At 45.7% G+C, this 19,875-nt stretch overlaps 1 non-coding gene across 1 annotated transcript in view; it reads right to left on the bottom strand.

Moving 5' to 3' along the window:
• Nucleotides 1-13,373, bottom strand: part of LOC128703671 (uncharacterized) — a 36,990-nt gene extending 23,617 nt beyond the window's left edge. The window contains exons 1-2 of the transcript XR_011394153.1: nt 12,951-13,373; nt 4,938-5,049 (exon numbers count right to left, since the gene is read on the bottom strand). This is a non-coding gene — a transcript (uncharacterized protein). The remainder of the gene's footprint in view (nt 1-4,937; nt 5,050-12,950) is intronic.
• Nucleotides 13,374-19,875: the final 6,502 nt, after the last annotated feature.

The following is a 19,875-nucleotide window of genomic DNA, read 5'->3' as shown; positions in this document are numbered from 1 at the left end:
CTTACTTCACATAAAAAATTGCCCTCTTTATTTAAAAAAAAAAAAAACTAAAATATTCAGGGCGCTAGTAGTGAAAACGTAGATCAATGTTTGGACAGTTAATGGGTTAAAGAGCTTCATACTGTATATTCATACACTGTATTCTCAGTTACTGACCATACTACATGCCCAGGGACATAATACCTTTACATCACAATGTGGTGAGAAGTGAGCATATGTAGAGTTAGATACAGTGTGAGCAGATAAGAGTAATTAAGAGAGAGAGGAAGACAGTTCAGCTGCTTCTCACCACTACACAGACATCTCCCACCTCATTCCTCCCACACCCAACACTCAATCACAGTAGTAGGCACATGTAAAGAATACGTATTGTGCTAAATACATTAGATAAAGGGTGGTAGTGAACTGGAGTGAATGAGAAAGACTCCAGCTGGTGTCTGCCTTTACATTTTTGCACTATACTGAACTGTATTGTAGTTTCGTTCTCTCTAACATGTACCATATTTCACGGCTTATAAGACTTGTTTTAGTTTCAATGACTCGACATAGAATGTAACCCCAGACTTATAGCTCCCATCACTGACCTTCAGTTGTAGGACACGGTGGTTTTTTTGAGACATTTTATGGAAAAAATGCATCTAATAAGCCGCAAAATACGGTATACACCACAGTCGATGGCCTCCACTCCAAACCAACAGATACAGATACTAATGCCGGAAAAAAAATCCCCCCCCAGTACCAACAATACCACCAGTCCGATAACATTCTTCTTTGCAAATATACAGGGTCTAAAGCCAGCAACAAACAACAAAATACCTTTCATCCGTGGACTGCTTGCAGAGGCAAAGGCAATGTTCGCGGCTTTCACTGAGACCCACATAAAGGATCACTTGGACAACGAAATATGGATCCCAGGTTACAACCTATACAGATGTGACAGAGTGAACAGGCAAAAGGGGGTGGGGGGGGTTGGCCTGTACATTGCAGAGTCACTTGTTTGCACAGAACTGCTAAATGCCTCAAATGATGTAGTGGAAGTTTTAGCAGTAAAGGTCGAGAACCAAAACCTAGTCATTGTGGTAGTCTACAAGCCTCCGGATGCAACATCCCAGCAATTCCAGGAACAGCTGTTAAAAATTGACCACTGTCTGGAAAACCTTCCAGCTCCTGCACCCAACATCTTGCTCCTGGGGGATTTCAACTTAAGGCACCTAAAATGGAGGAATATAGCAAATAATATTGTTGCAGTAATAACACCAGGAGGCAGCTCTGATGAAAACTCAAACTCACGCGAGCTTTTAAATCTCTGCACAAAATTCAATTTAAACCAGCAAATAATAGAGCCTACTAGACTGGAGAATACACTAGACCTCATCTTCACTAACAATGATGATCTGATAAGAAATGTCACCATATCAAAAACAATATACTCAGATCACAACATAATTGAGGTTCAGTCATGTATGCGCGGAGCCCCAGACCGACATAATGAGATTAGTCACGAGGGAGCATTCACCAAATTCAACTTCAATAACAAAAACATAAAGTGGGACCAAGTAAACCAAGTCCTAACCGATATAAGCTGGGAAGATATACTAAGCAACACAGACCCCAACTTATGCCTAGAACAGATTAACTCGGTGGCACTCGATGTATGCACAAGGCTTATTCCTCTAAGAAAAAGGAGGAGTAGATGTAAAACAGAAAGAGACAGGCGCTCCCTTTACAGGCGACGGAAAAGAATAACAGAGTGGCTAAAAGAGGTCAATATATCTGAAATGCGTAGGGAGACACTGGTCAGAGAAATATCAAGCATTGAACTTAAGCTAAAAGAATCCTTTAGAAGTCAGGAATCGCGGGAAGAACTAAAAGCCATAAATGAAATCGAAAGAAACCCAAAGTATTTCTTCTCCTATGCCAAATCAAAATCGAGAACAACGTCCAGTATTGGGCCCCTACTTAAACAAGATGGGTCCTACACAGATGACAGCAAGGAAATGAGTGAGTTACTCAAGTCCCAATATGACTCAGTTTTTAGCAAGCCGCTAACCAGACTGAGAGTCGAAGATCAAAATGAATTTTTTATGAGAGCCACAAAATTTGATTAACACAAGCCTATCCGATGTTATCCTGACGCCAAATGACTTCGAACAGGCAATAAATGACATGCCCATGCACTCTGCCCCAGGGCCAGACTCATGGAACTCTGTGTTCATCAAGAACTGCAAGAAGCCCCTATCACGAGCCTTTTCCATCCTATGGAGAGGGAGCATGGACACGGGGGTCGTCCCACAGTTACTAAAAACAACAGACATAGCCCCACTCCACAAAGGGGGCAGTAAAGCAACAGCAAAGAACTACAGACCAATAGCACTAACATCCCATATCATAAAAATCTTTGAAAGGGTCCTAAGAAGCAAGATCACCAGCCATCTAGAAACCCATCAGTTACACAACCCAGGGCAACATGGGTTTAGAACAGGTCGCTCCTGTCTGTCTCAACTATTGGATCACTACGACAAGGTCCTAAATGCACTAGAAGACAAAAAGAATGCAGATGTAATATATACAGACTTTGCAAAAGCCTTCGACAAGTGTGACCATGGCGTAATAGCGCACAAAATGCGTGCTAAAGGAATAACAGGAAAAGTCGGTCGATGGATCTATAATTTCCTCACTAACAGAACACAGAGAGTAGTCGTCAACAGAGTAAAGTCCGAGGCAGCTACGGTGAAAAGCTCTGTTCCACAAGGCACAGTACTCGCTCCCATCTTGTTCCTCATCCTCATATCCGACATAGACAAGGATGTCAGCCACAGCACCGTGTCTTCCTTTGCAGATGACACCCGAATCTGCATGACAGTGTCTTCCATTGCAGACACTGCAAGGCTCCAGGCGGACATCAACCAAATCTTTCAGTGGGCTGCAGAAAACAATATGAAGTTCAACGATGAGAAATTTCAATTACTCAGATATGGTAAACATGAGGAAATTAAATCTTCATCAGAGTACAAAACAAATTCTGGCCACAAAATAGAGCGAAACACCAACGTCAAAGACCTGGGAGTGATCATGTCGGAGGATCTCACCTTCAAGGACCATAACATTGTATCAATCGCATCTGCTAGAAAAATGACAGGATGGATAATGAGAACCTTCAAAACTAGGGAGGCCAAGCCCATGATGACACTCTTCAGGTCACTTGTTCTATCTAGGCTGGAATATTGCTGCACACTAACAGCACCTTTCAAGGCAGGTGAAATTGCCGACCTAGAAAATGTACAGAAAACTTTCACGGCGCGCATAACGGAGATAAAACACCTCAATTATTGTGAGCGCTTGAGGTTCCTAAACCTGTATTCCCTGGAACGCAGGAGGGAGAGATACATGATTATATACACCTGGAAAATCCTAGAGGGACTAGTACCGAACTTGCACACGAAAATCACTCACTACGAAAGCAAAAGACTTGGCAGACGATGCACCATCCCCCCAATGAAAAGCAGGGGTGTCACTAGCACGTTAAGAGACCATACAATAAGTGTCAGGGGCCCGAGACTGTTCAACTGCCTCCCAGCACACATAAGGGGGATTACCAACAGACCCCTGGCAGTCTTCAAGCTGGCACTGGACAAGCACCTAAAGTCAGTTCCGGATCAGCCGGGCTGTGGCTCGTACGTTGGTTTGCGTGCAGCCAGCAGCAACAGCCTGGTTGATCAGGCTCTGATCCACCAGGAGGCCTGGTCACAGACCGGGCTGCGGGGGCGTTGACCCCCGGAACTCTCTCCAGGTAAACTCCTCACTTAGTGATGTACTCGTTTACCGACAACTCAGACCAGTAAGCATACCTAAATAATGTATTAGAGCTGATTTCATCTATTCTCTTTATTACAATATACAGTACACTACTGTATAAACATTTAAAAATATACCAGAAATGTTATAAATGGTGCAAAGATGACACTAAAACAATATGAAAGATGGTTGACAAAAATCCACTACCATTATAGTATGCTCCTCATTTAGCGATGAATTCGTTTGCCGACGAGTTCTAAGGCACGGAACTCCGTTGTTAAGTGAGGAGAGGCTGTATATTAATTAAACAATGTATCATGCCATTTTAATACAATACTGAGTAAATATTCTTAGCTGAAAAATATGAATAAGGAGAATATTATGTCTGGAACACATTTACAATTATAATATGGGTGTCTATGCAAACACTTTACTGACAAACAATTTCCAGAAACACATTAACACTAAGTTTGGGCCCTATTGTACTGTAACCATTTTTTCAAATTGCACATACAATGAAATGAAACACAAAATTACATGAATGACAACACGTGTGAAACTAGCTGCCCAAACCGGACAGGTTCCTATGAGTGAGGCATTTTCCATTATTCACTGAACTATTCCTAGAACTGTGCTCTTAATGTGTCAAAATGTAGTAGTCACAGAAATTTATCTGATGAACCACTACAATAACACAACAGCAGCACTAATTACAGGAGGCAGCTGAAGAGAGAGGCATCATATGACTAATACTGTCAACCAGTAACATTGGGCACTTTTACATACTGGCAGATTAAGTACCACATGTCCTAGAATGTACATAGGTGCTCAAGCCTAGAGCAAAACTAATTTAACTATCAGAAATACTAGCTGATTTCCACTAAGGTCAAAAGTCCAAGTCATGCAGCTAACAATGAAGTACCTCTCCTAAGTAATACAGTGGAACCTCAAATATCGAACTTTCTTCGGTCCAGAAGGCTGTTCGAGTGCCTTTACCAAATGAATTTATTCCCATCAGGAATAATGTAAATTAGATTAGTCCATTTCAGACCCTCAAAAATACACTTATAAAAATACACTTACATAATTGGTCGTGTTGGGAGCAGTTCGATTTTTGAGGTTCCACTGTATAATAAACTTACTTGAATCTAGTATGATGACCATCCATATACTACACAGCAGAGACCAGAGGCATTAAGTGTAGTCTCTTTGAGGCATGAGGTGCATTCTTGTTTTTGGATGTCTATCATATACCTGCAAAAATGAAAATATACATAAACAAGTAGACACACGAAAGGCCCCTCGATGCTAGTGATCGTGTGCTCCCAAGTTTTGAATACCTCGCTGAGTTAGCAGAAAGTGTGAAGCAGCACGAGATGGAGGGGAGTTTACCTGGAGTTTACCTGGAGAGAGTTCCGGGGGTCAACGCCCCCGTGGCCCAGTCTGTGACCAGGCCTCCTGGTGGATCAGAGCCTGATCAACCAGGCTGTTACTGCTGGCTGCACGCAATCCAATGTACGAGCCACACAGGCAAGAGGCAATTCCTGAATGAGGTGCAATGGGAAAAAGAACTAGAGGGAAAGACAGTAGTATATGAAATGATGGAACATGTGACCACAAAATGCAGGGAGGCAAAGGAGAAGTTAGCACAAAGGGAGCAACAGAAACAATGGGAAAACCAGTTTGAGCCCGTGGTTTACTTGGAGGTGTAGCAAGACCAAAGCCAAGTGTGCTAGAGCATGGAAAAAATATAGAAGGCAAAAGACTCAGGAAAATAAGGAGATGACTGAAGAGCCAGAAATAAATATGCATGGATAAGGATAGGCCCAGCAGCAATATGAGAATGACATAGCATCAAAACCCAAAGCTGACCCAAAATTGTTATATAGCTGCATCAGCAGTAAAGGACCAGGTAATCAGGCTGAGGAAGGAGGAGGGAGTTCACAAGGAGTGACCAGGAAGTATGTGATGAGCTCAACATAAGATTTAGGGAGGTATTCACAGTGGAGACAGAAAAACCTTAAAGTAAACTGAGGTGGTAAGGGTACACCAGCAAGTGCTGGACACACTGAACACAACTGAGAAAGAGGTGAAGACACTGCTAGGTTAATTAGATACTGTGAAGGCAGTAGGCCCAGATAACATCTCTCCATGGGCCTTGAGAGGGGGACCAGACGCATTGTGTGCCGTTAACAATAATCTTCAATAAATCTATCGGCAAAGGGCAACTGCCTGAGGTGTGGAAGACAGCAAATATAGTCCCAATATTTAAGAAAAGGAAACAGACAGGCAGCATTAAATTACAGACCAGTGCCATTGACATGTATAGTACGTAAAGTTGCAGAGAAGATTATCAGGAGATGTGGTGGATTTATACATGACAACCTGCATGGCTTCAGGGATGAGAATCCTGTGTCATGAACCTGCTGGAGTTTCACGATAAGGTAACAGAGGTAAGACAGGAGAGAGAGGGATGGGCAGAATGCATCTTCTTGGATTGTAAGACAGTTTTCAACACAGTAACACTGGTTCAAAAGCTAGGGAAGAAAGCAGGAGTACCTGCCAGGAAGGAAACAATGATTGCTGGTACGTGACGAGGTGTTAGAGTGGGTACATGCATTGAATGGGATTCCACAGGGGACAGTCCTAGGTCCAGTGCTGTTTCTTGTATGTGTATATGTGAATGATATGATGGAAGGGATAGATTCAGAGGTGTCCCTGTTTACAGACAATGTGTAACTTACGAGATAACAAGTAGATGAGGATTAGATAAGACTACAAGGGGATCTGGACAAGCTGCAAATAAGGTCTGACAAATGGCTCCTGGAGTTTAACCCCACCAAGTGCAAAGACAAGAAAAGGAATCTAGGGATGAACATCAAACTAAGCACATATAATGAGGCACACATCAGCCAAATAACTGATGCAGCCTACAGGTGCCTGGCAAATCTAAGAAGAGCGTTTCAACATCTAAGCAACGAGTCATTAATGGCACTGTACACTGTGTACATCAGGCCCATATTGGGGCATGCAGCACTAGTATGGAACCCACACCTGGTCAAACATGTCAAGAAACTGGAGAAAGTGCAAAAGTTTGTGACAAGACTAGTCTAGCAACTAAGGGGTATGTCCTATTAGGAGAGGTTAAGGGAACTCAACCTGATGACACTTCAGGACAGAAGGGATGGGAGAGACATGATAACTTATAAAATATTGAAAGGAATTGACAAGATGCACAGGGCCAGAATGTTTTAGAGATGGGACACAACTGGAAGTTGAAAATGTGGTTGAGTCATAAGTGTTAGGAAGCATTTCTTCGGCCTCAGAGCTGTCAGGAAGTGGAGCAATCTGGAGAGTGAAGTGGTGGAGCCAGGATGCATACATAGCTTTATGAAGAGGTATGATAGCCTCTTGAAGTAGTGCACTGTCACTTTTTGTGGTGGTGAGGGTGAAACCCAGCACTGTGTCACTGTTGTTGTGGTGGTGAGGGTGTCATCCAGCAATGTGCCACTGTTGTTGTGGTGGTGAGGGTGTCATCCATCACAGTGTCACTGTTGTTGTGGAAGTGATGGTGTCACCCAGCACTGTGTCACTTGTTGTGGTAGTGATGGCGTCACCCAGCACTGTGTCACTTGTTCTGGTGGTGACGGTATCACCCAGCAGTGTCACTGCTGTTGTGGTGGTGAGGGTGTCATCCATCACAGTGTCACTGTTGTTGTGGAAGTGATGGTGTCACCCAGCACTGTGTCACTTGTGGTAGTGATGGCGTCACCCAGCACTGTCACTTGTTCTGGTGGTGACGGTATCACCCAGCAGTGTCACTGCTGTTGTGGTAGTGATGGTGTCACCCAGCACTGCCACTGTTGTGGTAGTGACATTGTTGCCCAGCACTGTGTCACTGTTATGGTAGTGATGATGTCACCCAGCACTGTCACCGTTGTTGTGGTGGTGAAGGTGTCACCCAGCACTGTGTCACTGTTGTTGTCGTGGTAGTGATGGTGTCACCTAGCACTGTCATTTTGTTGTGGTGGTGAAGGTGTCATCCACCACTGTGTCACTGCTGTTGTGGAAGTGATTGTATCACCCAGCACTGTCACTGTTGTTGTGGTAGTGATGGTGTCACCCAGCACTGTGTCACTGTTGTTGCGGTAGTGATGGTGTCACCCAGCACTGTCACTGTCGTTGTGGTAGTGATGGTGTCACCCAGCACTGTCACTGTCGTTGTGGTAGTGATGGTGTCACCCAGCACTGTGTCACTGTTGTTGTGATAGTGGTGTCACTCAGCACTGTGTCACTGTTGTTGTGGTAGTGATGGTGTCACCCAGCACTGTCACTGTTGTTGTGGTAGTGATGGTGTCACCCAGCACTGTGTCACTGTCATTGTGGTAGTGATGGTGTCACCCAGCACTGTCACTGTCGTTGTGGTAGTGATGGTGTCACCCAGCACTGTCACTGTTGTTGTGATAGTGGTGTCACTCAGCACTGTGTCACTGTTGTTGTGGTAGTGGTGTCACCCAGCTCTGTCACTGTTGTTGTGGTAGTGATGGTGTCACCCAGCACTGTGTCACTGTTGTTGTTGTAGTGATGGTGTCACCCAGCACTGTCACTGTTGTTGTGGTAGTGATGGTGTCACCCAGCACTGTCACTGTTGTTGTGGTAGTGATGGTGTCACCAAGCACTGTCACTGTTGTTGTGGTAGTGATGGTGTCACCCAGCACTGTGTCACTGTTGTTGTAGTGATGGTGTCACCCAGCAGTCACTGTTGTTGTGGTAGCGATGGTGTCACCCAGCACTGTGTCACTGTTGTTGTGGTAGCGATGGTGTCACCCAGCACTGTGTCACTGTTGTTGTGGTAGCGATGGTGTCACCCAGCACTGTGTCACTGTTGTTGTGGTAGTGATGGTGTCACCCAGCACTGTGTCACTGTTGTTGTGGTAGTGATGATGTCGCCCAGCACTGTGTCACTGTTGTGGTAGCGATGGTGTCACCCAGCACTGTGTCACTGTTGTTTTGGTGGTGATGGTGTCACCCAGAACTGTGTCACTGTTGTTGTGGTGGTGATGGTGTCGCCCAGCACTGTCACTGTTGTTGCAGTAGTGATGGTATCACCCAGCACTGTCACTGTTGTTGTGGTAGAGATGGTGTCACCCAGCACTGTGTCACTGTTGTTGTGGTAGTGATGGTGTCACCCAGCACTGTGTCACTGTTGTTGTGGTAGTGATGGTGTCGCCCAGCACTGTGTCACTGTTGTTGTGGTAGCGATGGTGTCACCCAGCACTGTGTCACTGTTGTTGTGGTAGTGATGGTGTCGCCCAGCACTGTCACTGTTGTTGTGGTAGTGATGGTGTCACCCAGCACTGTGTCACTGTTGTGGTAGTGATGGTGTCACCCAGCACTGTGTCACCGTTGTTGTGGTAATGGTGTCACCCAGCAGTGTCACTGTTGCTGTGGTAGTGATGGTGTCACCCAGCACTGTCACTGTTGTTGTGGTAGTGATGGTGTCGCCCAGCACTGTGTCACTGTTGTTGTGGTAGCGATGGTGTCACCCAGCACTGTGTCACTGTTGTTGTGGTAGTGATGGTGTCGCCCAGCACTGTCACTGCAGTAGTAATGGTGTCGCCCACCACTGTCACTGCAGTAGTGATGGTGTCGCCCAGCACTGTCACTGTTGTTGCAGTAGTGATGGTGTCACCCAGCACTGTCACTGTTGTTGTGGTAGCAATGGTGTCACCCAGCACTGTCACTGTTGTTGTGGTAGTGATGGTGTCACCCAGCACTGTGTCACTGTTGTTGTGGTAGTGATGGTGTCACCCAGCACTGTGTCACTGTTGTTGTGGTAGTGATGGTGTCACCCAGCACTGTGTCACTGTTGTTGAGGTAGTGATGGTGTCACCCAGCACTGTGTCACTGTTGTTGTGGTAGTGATGGTGTCACCCAGCACTGTGTCATTGTTGTTGTGGTAGTGATGGTGTCACCCAGCAGTGTCACTGTTGTTGTGGTAGTGATGGTGTCACCCAGCAGTGTCACTGTTGTTGTGGTAGTGGTGTCACCCAGCACTGTCACTGTTGTTGTGGTGATGGTGTCACCCAGCACTGTCACTGTTGTTGTGGTAGTGATGGTGTCACCCAGCACTGTCACTGTTGTTGTGGTAGTGATGGTGTCACCCAGCACTGTCACTGTTGCTGTGGTAGTGATGGTGTCACCCAGCACTGTCACTGTTGTTGTGGTAGTGATGGTGTCACCCAGCACTGTGTCACTGTTGTTGTGGTAGTGATGATGTCGCCCAGCACTGTGTCACTGTTGTTGTGGTAGCGATGGTGTCACCCAGCACTGTGTCACTGTTGTTTTGGTGGTGATGGTGTCACCCAGCACTGTGTCACTGTTGTGGTAGTGATGGTGTCACCCAGCACTGTGTCACTGTTGTTGCAGTAGTGATGGTATCACCCAGCACTGTCACTGTTGTTGTGGTAGAGATGGTGTCACCCAGCACTGTGTCACTGTTGTTGTGGTAGTGATGGTGTCACCCAGCACTGTGTCACTGTTGTTGTGGTAGTGATGGTGTCACCCAGCACTGTGTCACTGTTGTTGTGGTAGTGATGGTGTCACCCAGCACTGTGTCACTGTTGTGGTAGTGATGGTGTCACCCAGCACTGTGTCACTGTTGTTGTGGTAGTGATGGTGTCGCCCAGCACTGTCACTGCAGTAGTAATGGTGTCGCCCAGCACTGTCACTGCAGTAGTGATGGTGTCGCCCAGCACTGTCACTGTTGTTGCAGTAGTGATGGTGTCACCCAGCACTGTCACTGTTGTTGTGGTAGCGATGGTGTCACCCAGCACTGTCACTGTTGTTGTGGTAGTGATGTTGTCACCCAGCACTGTCACTGTTGTTGTGGTAGTGATGGTGTCACCCAGCACTGTGTCACTGTTGTTGTGGTAGTGATGGTGTCACCCAGCACTGTGTCACTGTTGTTGTGGTAGTGATGGTGTCACCCAGCACTGTGTCACTGTTGTTGAGGTAGTGATGGTGTCACCCAGCACTGTCACTGTTGTTGTGGTAGTGATGGTGTCACCCAGCACTGTCACTGTTGCTGTGGTAGTGATGGTGTCACCCAGCAGTGTCACTGTTGTTGTGGTAGTGATGGTGTCACCCAGCAGTGTCACTGTTGTTGTGGTAGTGATGGTGTCACCCAGCAGTGTCACTGTTGTTGTGGTAGTGATGGTGTCACCCAGCAGTGTCACTGTTGTTGTGGTAGTGATGGTGTCACCCAGCACTGTGTCACTGTTGTTGTGGTAGTGATGGTGTCACCCAGCACTGTGTCACTGTTGTTGTGGTAGTGATGGTGTCACCCAGCACTGTCACTGTTGTTGTGGTAGTGATGATGTCACCCAGCACTGTCACTGTTGCTGTGGTAGTGATGGTGTCACCCAGCAGTGTCACTGTTGTTGTGGTAGTGATGGTGTCACCCAGCAGTGTCACTGTTGTTGTGGTAGTGATGGTGTCACCCAGCAGTGTCACTGTTGTTGTGGTAGTGATGGTGTCACCCAGCAGTGTCACTGTTGTTGTGGTAGTGATGGTGTCACCCAGCACTGTGTCACTGTTGTTGTGGTAGTGATGGTGTCACCCAGCACTGTGTCACTGTTGTTGTGGTAGTGATGGTGTCACCCAGCACTGTCACTGTTGTTGTGGTAGTGATGGTGTCACCCAGCAGTGTCAGTTGTTGTGGTAGTGATGGTGTCACCCAGCACTGTGTCACTGTTGTTGTGGAAGTGATGGTGTCACCCAGCACTGTCACTGTTGTTGTGGTAGTGATGGTGTCACCCAGCAGTGTCACTGTTGTTGTGGTAGTGATGGTGTCACCCAGCAGTGTCACTGGTAAACTTCATCTCATTATTATCACAACCAGTATCAGGATAAATGATAATTTACACAAAAATTATTTGCTGAGGTGAGGATAAGCCAAGTTGACATTTATTGTACCAAATATTGAAGAAATGATCCCAGGAACATAAATATTCACCCAACTTTACTCACTAAAAATCACTACACAAGCACTGTTGTGATGAATGGTTATGAAAACCGACAAGTTGAAGAATTGAGACACTTATGCAACACATGGGAATCATATTTGAAGAAACGTTTCGCCACACAGTGGCTTCATCAGTCCAATACAAAGTAGAAGTGGGTAAGGAGAGTAGAAGTTTGAGGTAATCAGTCCCTCAACCTGGAATCGATGTGTTCAGTCCATCACTCTTGTAGGAAGTGCACTTCCTACAAGAGTGATGGACTGATGAAGCCACTGTGTGGCGAAACGTTTCTTTAATAAAGATTCCCATGTGTTGCATAAGTGTCTCAATTCTTCACAAGCACTGTTACTGTTATCCACCATAAATCACTGTTATCCACCATAAATCAGCTATAAATCATTGTTACCATAAATCAATGACCATTAAATCACTTACCATGAATCACTCATCATAAATCACTGTTAATCATGAATCAGTCACCATAAAAAAATCAGTTACTCTGCATAAATCACTGTTGCTCACCATAATTCAGTGTCACCATAATCAGTTACCATAAGTCACTGTTACTCGCCATAAATTACTGTAACTCACCATAAATCACTGTAACTCATAAATCACTGTAACTCATCATAAATCACTGTAACTCATCATAAATCACTGTAACTCATCATAAATCACTGTAACTCATCATAAATCACTAACTCACCATAAATCACTGTAACTCACCATAAATCACTAACTCACCATAAATCACTGTAACTCATCATAAATCACTGTAACTCATCATAAATCACTGTAACTCATCATAAATCACTGTAACTCACCATAAATCACTGTAACTCATCATAAATCACTGTAACTCACCATAAATCACTATAACTCACCATAAATCACTAACTCACCATAAATCACTAACTCACCATAAATCACTGTAACTCACCATAAATCACTGTAACTCATAAATCACTGTAACTCACCATAAATCACTGTAACTCACCATAAATCACTAACTCACCATAAATCACTAACTCACCATAAATCACTGTAACTCACCATAAATCACTAACTCACCATAAATCACTGTAACTCACCATAAATCACTGTAACTCACCATAAATCACTGTAACTCACCATAAATCACTGGTCACTAATCAACATTAAGATGCAACATAAGCAGCTGGTACTGTACCCAGCAAGATAAGCCGATAATTAAAGCTGAGAGGACAGCCAGGCCGCCAGGTAGGCCTCAGGACTTGCCCAGCAGGTAAATGCCTAGGCCTACAAGGAGTAAAGATAATTTCTGAGCCGGGAAGATGGTTAGCAGTCTTGATGCAGCTCTCAATATTGACTCTCAGCTTCCACTCAGTTATTAAGTGTTGCTGCTGCCTTCAACTCTCACTCTCGCACTCTCAACACTCGAACTTTCACTGTAATTCACCGTTAACGAACGCTAGGGAAGCACATTAACGAATATTTTAAGTTTAGTGTTGAGAATGTGTCTCCTTGTTGTGTTTAGGCTGGACGCTGGAGGTGAACTGAGCGGCCAGAGTGACCGATGTGCGGAGCACAGCCTGGCCAGAGTGACCGATGTGCGGAGTCTGGCCTGAGTGACCGATGTGTGGAGCCTGGCCTGGCCAGAGTGACTGATGTTTGGAGCCTGGCCTGGCCAGAGTGACTGATGTGTGGAGCCTGTCCTGGCCAGAGTGACTGATGTGTGGAGCCTGGCCTGGCCAGAGTGACCGATGTGCGGAGTCTGGCCTGAGTGACCGATGTGTGGAGCCTGGCCTGGCCAGTGACCGATGTGTGGAGCACAGCTTGGCCAGAGTGATCGATGTGCGGAGTCTGGCCAGAGTGACTGATGTGTGGAGCCTGGCCTGGCCAGTGACCGATGTGTGGAGCACAGCTTGGCCAGAGTGATCGATGTGTGGAACCTGTCCTGGCCAGTGACCGATGTGTGGAGCACAGAGTAGCCAGTGACCGAAGTGTGGAGCACAGCCTAGCTGGAGTGATCCAAGTATGGAGCACCACCTGGCCAGAGTGACCGAAGTGTGGAGCACAACCTGACCAGTGACCAATGTGTGGAGCACAGCCTGGCTATAGTGACCGATGTGTGGAGCCTGTCCTGGCCAGAGTGACTGATGTGTGGAGCCTGGCCTGGCCAGTGACCGATGTGTGGAGCACAGCTTGGCCAGAGTGACCGATGTGTGGAGCACAGCTTGGCCAGAGTGACCGATGTGTGGAACCTGTCCTGGCCAGTGACCGATGTGTGGAGCACAGAGTAGCCAGTGACCGAAGTGTGGAGCACAGCCTAGCTGGAGTGATCCAAGTATGGAGCACCACCTGGCCAGAGTGACCGAAGTGTGGAGCGCAGCCTGACTAGAGTGACCGAAGTGTGGAGCACAACCTGACCAGTGACCAATGTGTGGAGCACAGCCTGGCTATAGTGACCGAAGTGTGGAGCACAGCCTGGCTATAGTGACCGAAGTGTGGAGCACAGCTTGGCTAGAGTGACCGAAGTGTGGAGCACAACCTGGCCAGTGACCGATGTGTGGAGCCTGGCCTGGCCAGAGTGACCGGTGTGTGGAGCCTGGCCTGGCCAGTGACCGATGTGTGGAGCCTGGCCTGGCCAGAGTGACCGATGTGTGGATCCTGGCCTGGCCAGTGACCGATGTGTAGAGCCTGGCCTGGCCAGAGTGACCGACGTATGGAACCTGGTCTGGCCAGAGTGACATGTGTGGAGCACAGCCTGGCCAGAGTGACCGATGTATGGAGCACAGCCTGGCTAGAGTGACCGAAGTGTGGAGCACATTACATTTTGCCATCGAAGTGGATAGTTTATTGTGCGTCCCATATCCATCCCGTGGACGGTAGCGCAAGAGCATATGGATACACAAAAGGCCCAGGAACTAGGCCCCGAAAGGGCTAACAAGTGTACATATGGATTTATATCTACATATCTACAGTTTACTTATTTCTTATAAGCAAATTTAGGAAATTTGCTTAGTATATCTGGTACCTTATTTTCATTAATAAGATATCTTGACATGTTACATGGGTTATTATACTGTCTGTCTCTGTATTCCTCAATAAGTGGACAATTAAGCACACAGTGTTCAAGACAGTGACCATATAAACCATACCACGGGTGGGGATAGGACCCGCGATCTGAAAGTCAAAACTCCAGACCGTCGGTCTGGAATTTTGTGACTCTCAGATCGCGGGTTCTCCGGCTAGTTTGTGTGGAGCACTGCCTATACCTCTCAGACCAATCACGTCAGGTATAGGCAGTGCTCCATACAAACTAACCGGAGTTCTTGCCAAACATCTTTCCTGCCTTCTGGGGACCATCAGCCCCGCTCATCTTAAACACTCAGGCGACCTTCTCAACCGCATCCGAAACCTCTCCATCCGTAACAAAAAACTAAGTAGTTTGGACGTGACTTCCCTTTTCACAAAAGTACCTACCACTAAAGCCATCGAGGTACTACGACGCAAAGTCAATCAGGACCTTAATCTTCCTCTACCTCCCGGAGATTTTGTTGACTTGATTGAACTCTGTGTTAATTTCAACTGTTTTTCTTTCAATAACAGGCTCTACAAACAAACCTACGGCATGGGAATGGGGTCCCCCATCAGTGCCGTCCTAGTCAACTTATACATGGAACACCTAGAGTCCGAACACTTCGCCAACATCATCCCTTCAAGCGTCACTTGGTTACGTTACGTGGACGACGTCCTCGTAATAACTCCCAAACGTTTTGATGTACGGAATCTTCAGGCAAGGCTCAACGCAGTTGAACCGGCGATCCAGTTTACACAAGAAGAAGAGTCCAATGACAAGCTACCTTTCCTCGATGTCCTCATTCACAAAGAAGACAACAACCTAAGATTTCAAGTTTATCAGAAACCTACCAATAAAAATTATCTCACACATTTCTATTCCAGTCAAGATACTAAGACCAAAAGAGGCATCATCATCGGGTTTTTCCTAAGAGCGTTCCGAATTTGTAGTCCTGAGTTTCTTGACGAGGAATGTACATACATTCACCAAACCTTCACTGAGTTACATTTTCCTTCCTTTTTCATCAAAGACTGCAAGAAAAGAGCTCTTCAGATCATTAATTCTCCACGCACCAACACCACTCCCAACAAAGTTATAATTCTTCCCAAAAGCCAGGTTGCACTGAATGTTTCTAAAGTACTTTCACAAGCTAACATCAGAGTCGTCATCGCTTCCAGCACTTCAATAAAGGATCTGACCAGTACAAAATCAAGGCACCACGAACCAGTCAATGCAGGGGTTTACACTATTCCCTGTGGAGGCTGCGACAAGATTTATGTAGGTGAAACAGCAAGAAACCTCGACACCCGCCTGAATGAACACATTTACACCTGTAGGAACGATAACTTGAACAACGCCTGTGTACAACACTGAAATTCCACCAATCATCTCATGAAATTCAGAGACGCCCAATTAGTGATTAAAGAAACTAATTTCCACAGACGCAAGTGCCTCGAGTCAGCACTAATCGCTGTTTCGAATACAATTAAACAAAACAAAGGCAATTGTGCAACATCTGGTAATCTTTATTGTAGACGCTTCGCCATCCAGTGGCTTTATCAATATAGATTCTTGGACATAATTAGAAAATAGAAGAACTATATACAAAAGCGAACGAACGAACGAAAGTTCAGGTAAGATCCCAAATGGGATGAGCGGGGAAGACGGGACAGACGAAGAATAGTGCTGGAGAGGAGTATTCTTAGTCGTAGAAATAGAGCCAGGGCTTAACCCAGCAGCGAAGGCGATCGTGGGACAGATATTGAGAAGAGAAATTCAGGCTCTTCTGTTGTTACTCCAGTGGGGTGAGCGAGGAGGAAGGAACATGCGACATTTAGCGCTAGAGAGAAGTGTAGAACTGGGCCATGTCTTAACCCAAAAGCTAAGGCGAACGTGGGTCAGAGAATGGTACCTGTCATAGAAGGTACCTGTCAGCGAATCCAAGGTTATTTGTAAATAGGGTTAGGAGCAGGATCATACAAGGAGTAGAAAAGGTTGTGTTGGTTTGTGGGTCTGCGAATGTCTTTGTCAAGGAGAAAGGTCCAGTAGTCATGTCGTGTCACGAGTTTGTCAATCTGTCTGTCACTGAGCGTCTTCCAGTACAGATTCAGCGCAGGGATGTCTAATTGGGCATGGAGAGACTCGCTTGTGGCGAAGTCTTCCCACCTGACATCAAGCACCCAGCGCAGCGCCTTGTTCTGGACACGCTGCAGTTTAAGTAAGTTTGTTTTTGCTGCAAGAGAAAGGGCTAGAGGAGAGTAAGTTATCAGAGGACGTATTAGGGATTTGTAGAGGTGTAGTTTGGTGCGTTGAGAGGCATGTTTCAGCTTGTAGAGGCCCGCAAGGGCCTTACTAGCTATGTTAGGTAAGACACATATGCAACAGTTAGGTATCTTTATTATGAAACGTTTCGCCTACACAGTAGGCTTCTTCAGTCAAGTACAGAAAAGTTGATAGAAGCAGAAGATACTTGAAGACGATGTAATCAGTCCATCACCCTTAAAGTTTTGAGGTGGTCAGTCCCTCAGTCTGGAGAAGAGCATTGTTCCATAGTATGAAACAATATTGTTTCATATATTGTTTCATACTATGGAACAATGCTCTTCTCCAGACTGAGGGACTGACCACCTCAAAACTTTAAGGGTGATGGACTGATTACATCGTCTTCAAGTATCTTCTGCTTCTATCAACTTTTCTGTACTTGACTGAAGAAGCCTACTGTGTAGGCGAAACGTTTCATAATAAAGATACCTAACTGTTGCATATGTGTCTTACCTAACAACCTGTCGGTATTTTATACCATTTTAATGTTCAGGTGTTGGAATGTCATTAGTGTATAAAATGTAGAGAGTAGGGGAGAGGACAGATCCCTGGGGTACTCCGGCTTTTAGTGGCCGTCTAGGAAGTTGCAGAGGAGTTTACGAGTAGTGAGAGGCAGGTTGAAGTTAGTGCAGAGTTTGTACTTGAGCCCTTCGTGCCAGACAGTGTCAAAGGCTTTTTCAACGTCTTTTGCAACCAGGGCTGTCCTGTTTCTTTGTTTTGTGTTTATGTGGATGTAGTTGAGAATGATGTTAATGGCATCCTGTGTGGATCTGTGTGTTCTGAAGCCAAACTGGCCATCAGAAAGTAGAGAATTGTGTTCCAGGTATCTGCGAAGGCGATGATTGATGAGTTTTTCAAAGAGTTTTCCTAAAGTTTCGAGGAGGCTGATAGGGCGATAGTTTCTAGGGTCAGAGTGGTCTTTATTGGGTTTAGGAAGGAGGATAGCAGTAGCAGCTTTGAAGAGGGAAGGGAAGTATCCAGAGGCAAGGGAGGCATTGAGGAGGTTTGTGTAGGCAGTAATGATAGAGTCAGGAAGGTGTTTCAGGATAATATGGTTTAGGCCAGAAGCACCAGGAGCCTTGGGAGGAAGGTGTCTGAGGAGAGTTTTAATGTCTGTGTTGGTGAAAGGAGTGTCGAGTTCTTGGGAGGAGGTAAGAGAGTCTAGATGTATGTGGCTGTCTGGTGTTGTTTCTTGTGTGTGTGTAGTGTTCCAGTGTTCTATGTTCTGAATGTGTTGAATAACGTTAGGGTGAGGTGGGTGAGGGTGGAAGATGTTCTCCCAGATGTGTTTGAAGATGTTAGTAGCAGCCTGCGGGTCTGAGATGTGTGTGTTGTTGTGGGTGATGTGTTTGAATTTGTTGGTGGGAGTTGTGCCTCTGATTTTTTTGATAAAGTTCCAGAAGGCTTTAGTGTTTTTAATACGCTGTTTGTCTGCTTGTTGTATGAGTTGTGACCAGTGATTGTTGTGGTCTTGGTCTAGGCTGTGTAAAATATCGTTTCTAAGGTAAGTGAGATCTAATCGGACTTGATTAAATCTGTGTGTTGTAGAGGAAGCGGTTGTGGTAGCAGATAATTAGTCTTCTTGTTCTGAGTGACGGTTTGAAGGAATAACGAGTGGTGTGAGTTTTCTTTGGTATTGCGATGTTGGCTGCTTGTGTAATGGTGTCCTGGATGAGATCAAGTTGAGTATCGATGTCAGAGATGGGTTTGTTGTTGTAGTCATAGGTGAGGTTAATATTGTCTATGTGTTGTTTGAAAGCATCCCAGTCAGCGTTCTTGTAGGAGAAGGAAGGTATGGCTGGAATGAGGATAGGGTTGGAGGAGATGTGTAAGATGACTGGGATGTGATCAGAGCCTGTAATAGGGCCAGGTGAAATGTAGTGTTGAAATAGAGAGCTGGCTCGGTTTGCCAGAATGATGTCTGGTTTGCCTTGGCCCGTGTGGTTGTAGAAGGTATTGAAGTCTGGGCCAAGATGAATTAGGTGTTTATGGTTTGTGAAGTTGAGTAATTGGTGACCAAGTTGGTTGTTACTGGTGTGATGAAAGGCGGTGTGTTTGGCATTCATGTCAGCTAGTAGGTATGTTGGTGTGTTGGTGTAGTTGAAGACTAAGGAAAGGTCGTGTATGTTGAGAATAGTGTTTGGGCGAGCATAGGTGGTGAAAAAGATAAAGGGACCAAGGTGGGTGTGTATTCTGACTGCAAGACAGTGTTGGTGAATAAAAGGGATTGGGAGAAATTCGTGTTTTATGTTGGATTTGACAAGGATGGCAACCCCATCGTGGGGATCATAGGGGGACTGTAGTGCAGTATAACCATAATGGCGGATACGTTGAGGGGCTTTGAGGCAGGTACTGTTTAGCAAAACAATATCTGGCCTCTCTGCTTCAAGGAGCTCGGCCAGTAGGTGTCTAATTGTAAAGTAAGAACGTACGTTGAACTGAATCACCTTAAACATGATTTAATGGTTTCGTCATAGCAAAGTTAATGTCGGGGGAGGAGTTTGGATTAAAGCCCGTGATAGTGGTGCCATCAGTGGATGTGTGTTTGTAGGTGCTACGGACCCGTTTCCTGGAAGGGGAGGAAGAGATGGATCTGTTTTTATGTTCTTGGGTGTGTCTGTCAGAAGTTGGGGCAGGTTAAGGTTTGAGTGGATTTTGTCTGGAGGAGGTGGA

The sequence above is a fragment of the Cherax quadricarinatus genome, chromosome 76, assembly GCF_038502225.1.
Source record: "Cherax quadricarinatus isolate ZL_2023a chromosome 76, ASM3850222v1, whole genome shotgun sequence".
NCBI lineage: Eukaryota > Metazoa > Arthropoda > Malacostraca > Decapoda > Parastacidae > Cherax > Cherax quadricarinatus.
This window is presented reverse-complemented; position numbering and strand designations above follow the sequence as displayed.